Source organism: Cryptotermes secundus, unplaced genomic scaffold, assembly GCF_002891405.2.
Source record: "Cryptotermes secundus unplaced genomic scaffold, Csec_1.0 scaffold26, whole genome shotgun sequence".
In the NCBI taxonomy this organism is placed as follows: domain Eukaryota; kingdom Metazoa; phylum Arthropoda; class Insecta; order Blattodea; family Kalotermitidae; genus Cryptotermes; species Cryptotermes secundus.
This window is the reverse complement of record NW_019743656.1, coordinates 2,904,806-2,908,990: the sequence shown is the minus strand read 5'-3', so window position 1 is coordinate 2,908,990 and position 4,185 is coordinate 2,904,806. Positions and strand designations below refer to the sequence as shown.

The 4,185-nt window shown below is 37.5% G+C and overlaps 1 long non-coding RNA gene across 5 annotated transcripts; it reads right to left on the bottom strand.

Moving 5' to 3' along the window:
* Positions 1-924: 924 nt before the first annotated feature.
* Positions 925-4,047, bottom strand: LOC111874218. 5 transcript variants are annotated; one of them, XR_002844504.2, is made up of 3 exons: positions 1,840-4,047; positions 1,521-1,701; positions 925-1,432 (listed from the first exon to the last, which is right to left on the bottom strand). It is a non-coding gene; the product is annotated as an uncharacterized LOC111874218 (long non-coding RNA). The 5 variants fall into 5 exon arrangements; XR_004514073.1 differs by having other exon boundaries at positions 1,521-1,681; XR_002844506.2 differs by having other exon boundaries at positions 1,521-2,022; positions 2,125-4,047.
* Positions 4,048-4,185: the final 138 nt, after the last annotated feature.

The following is a 4,185-nucleotide window of genomic DNA, read 5'->3' as shown; positions in this document are numbered from 1 at the left end:
TCATTTAAAAACTCTACTCTGTAAAAGTACACAAACTTCTGAGAGTCTATGAATCTTTTCCCTGAGAATTTCAACACAACAGACTTTATATATGGACAAATACCGTCTTAAGTGCAACAATTTTATTTGTCCATATATATTGTGTGAGTGTAACAGGATGCTGAAATATAATATTGTACAACAGACTTTACATTTCCTGTCAACAACTGCAGATGACATGAGATTTCCGTGTCCTCCTAGGAAAGCTATTATCTCTAGCATTTATTCACCGGTTGCAAAAGCTCTCTCTAATTGCTCTGAGCTACATACCTTGAGATCTGTTCTTCTGCTTGGCTATAACTGTCTAATGACAACACAACAGTAACAACCAGACACATCACATATCCCCCCTCCACAACACTCACTTTCCTTATCCCAAACCATGTAATTTCTGTTTCCAGTGCCAGCATACCAAGATTGTGTGTTCATGAACCTGTCAAAATTGTCTTCATGAAGTATGACACACAAGAATGTCCTTTACAATTATGAATAGAATATAGTGGCAAAACTACCATACTACATAAAATATGTGGAAAGCATATCATAAAGAATTTATGCCTCCAGTCATACCTAAACTATGTATTTACTCTCTTTGGACAGAAATGAACTGATCCGTGTTTGTTGCAAGGAAAACTTGTGGCTTTTCATTAACTTTTCATACCTGGGAAATGTTTAATGAAGAAAAAAACTACCATTCTTCACTTTTTTTTTTCTTTTCCTTTCACCTGCAGGGATCTAGAAACAAGAGCATTAATTCCACGTCATACAGTTGTTGTTATTACTAGTGTCATAATTTTATACATGACACATCCTGTACATTCACTTAATTACTGTAACAGTAGCACAGTATCCATTACAGAAAAAGGAAATTAACAAAGTCAGGAATGATGTTGGTTTGGTATAACAGAAAAGACTAGAATTTATTTGCAGAATATACAGACTTCACAGGCTTAAACCAAGAATGTGCAACAAGTTTTACAACAAATGTTTCCAGTACAAACATAGATATAAACACACATACAGACATCTCAGATCATGCAGCATTATATCTAAGCACGGGTATTCCACGTTGTGTGTGGGCTCATAAAATGCGATTTAATTTTAACCAGATCAACCAATTCAGACAAGATTCAATTAACAGAATCGAATATACTGCAAAATCTCTGCTGGCCTTTTGGGGCTGGGGGCTGAATGAGAGTATTGTTTAGTTAAAAACTTTGCAATATGTCCTGGGGTGAATTTTCATTGTTCAGTTGTCATCACAGTGGCTACTTAGGTATAGATCTCCTTTAAAAACAAAATGTGGATAGGGAGAACTGAATTGCTCTTATGAAATTCCAGAAGTACTTCCAGGTGCTGTGAAAGCTTCAACATGTCTCTTCATAACACAGAACTGGAACATACAGTAAATTACAATTAATCTGTGACTACAGCAAACAGCAGTGTGTATCAGTCTACATCTGTGAATCATTAATACTCACAATGTTTGTCCAAGTGGGACTTGCCACTCATCTAAATTACTTTCCTCCTCGGAGGTCTCTTCAAGGCTAATATCTAGGGGACACACAGACTCCTTGTTCTCTGTAGAGGTTTCTGTTTCCCAGCGCTCCTTCATGTGTCCGTCACACATAATTTTCCATCACTGTTGGAATTACCTCAGAACTGTGAAAGCAGATTTACACCACTGTCTCTACACTCTACAGCAATATTACAAAACATCAACAACAGAAGTAATTTTATTTTATATTACAAACATTTTTCCTTTGTAGTTGACACAGAAAAACACACAAACAAACAAACCTGTTCCAATAATTTCTCCCACATCAGTTCCACAGTTCCCATGAGTTCCCAACTCATTTTTGGCAATGCTGTGACTGTAATACCTGTCAGTCCGGGACCAAACCAGTTTGGTGGGGTTCAGATGGCGATCATATGCTGGTACGTGTAGAACATTTGCCCACGCTGTTCAATAAGCCCATAAATCTTAGAGAAAATATTTCATATAATGTATGTTTATGGCTGGTTTACTTCAGGTTCCATAAAAACACATCAACAAAATTGAACGCAGCCCAGACATTTACTTACATGTTCGGACAATTCCTGCAGCGTGGCTCCAACTGTACATTTGTTGATTTTCAAAGCCATTGTATATACACTGGCCATTTCAGACCACATCTGCAAACTCAGAATTCCTTACATGACTGGTTTCTCAGGCATCACAAAGAAAAATGAACCATTAAGGTAAGCTAAAGTTTCGAATTGTTTTCAGAAAATGTTCGCCAATCTGAAATAGTGACACTTCGAATTGCATGCTTAACACTATGTTAAAAAAAGTCCCTCAACATATGATAAAGCACATGATTTCGGTCACTCAGCTAAATTTGCTCTACATGTTGCACAGAACAACGTTCAGTTGCTGATATTTATAACTGTACCACTATTTGACACACCTACTCATAAACGATGTGCCTGAGTATGAACCAGGCACATTATGGCTTCTTAGTTATGTGTACCATTACATAATTAAAAAGTTACTAGATTATGTTTTCAACACGCTTCCTATACATATTGGGGTAATTCGAACATATGGGTTAATACTCTCATTTGATGGCAACTGGAATGTGTGGCTGATATAATTCACTGTGTACACACTATCATGAAATTATACTACTATACTTTATTACTCCTATTTGGAATATTATTATTTTGCGGTACTGATCCATTTCTACGTCTTTTACAAAATTTTCTTGGTAATGGAAAACCAACTTCTCCAAGCTTGATTTTCCTCCTGTGAATTTCAGTAGGATAGATAGGTGTTTCAATTTTTTGTCAAGAGCTCCTGCTAACAAAACCCACGGATAACCTCATTGAAGAGAGGTGGTTTTCGGGCAGAGATTTGAAGCCTGGCCCTCCAAAATACAAAGCAGTACACTACCAAGTACACACGGCACGTTACAGGAATTACGTAACTAGCCAAAACTATATTGCTAGAAAAACGGCTATGGCACTTAACTACATACTCTCGCCATCTACCGGTGAAAGCTTCAAAGCAAGCCCAATTTACCTCACACGATTAGTTTGCCATCTACCAGGCAAAAGACTCACTACATGGTACCACGAAATCGAAATCACTAACTTCTGATAGACATTCTCCGTAAAAGTCACTGGATTTTCGTTAAATCAGATGCTGAAATAAAAATTAAATAATACTCGGTTGCAAGTAATTCGCTCTACAAAAAATAGAGCTGTTTTACTGAACGCTTTCAATATTAATTGATGTTCATCTAACTCACATACCCCTCTGTAAACATTCCTGATATATATTAATTTTCACAAGGGGCAAGAGCGCGGTGAGATCCCCCGAAATGGGGACAGAAGTCACTAAATTTCCTTACAAACTTCGTTTATGCTGTTTATTTTGAGTTACCGTAGAATTATGGGTATATCTACATCACAATAGGCAGTCACATTTAAAGAACATTTCTAATATTTGGTGTAATTCCTGCACTATTATTTATTTTCCAAAAAAACTAAGACGTATGGCCCATTCCCGATTTGACCCCTTGCTGGTGACATGACAATGGGCCTGTAGGTTGATGTAAGGGATGGCATAACATAAACTGAAATTAACTCTATACTGAGAATTGTACTATGTTATGGAATGCGACACCATGCATTCTGGTAGAAGGTTACCAACATTTTGGACTAACGTACTATATTCAGAGTTGGAGACAAGCAGTTCACAAAACGCAATAACAGTTGCTTGTCATGTTCATCAAAGCTGAAAAAGTACGCTGTATGTTTGATGGTTACATGCCTATCAAATTACACAGTCTTATATCCTACAGGACAATAACCTTAATATTCACCACTGTGAGAATATCAAATTTAAACACTACATTACAACTTTTTCAGTTGAGATCATAAACAAACCCCTTCTCTATATGATTTTTTTTATTGCTAGTGGGGTGGGACTAAGTCCCTTGTACTGCGGCCACTTCTGGCCTATTGTACCAGCCCCAGATGACAGGTGAGGGTGATTGTGGAGCAATTGGTGGAATGAAGATTGGCAGGGGAAACCGAAGTACTTGGAGAAAACCTGCCCCAGCGCCACTCTGTCCACCACAAATCCCACTTGACCAGACC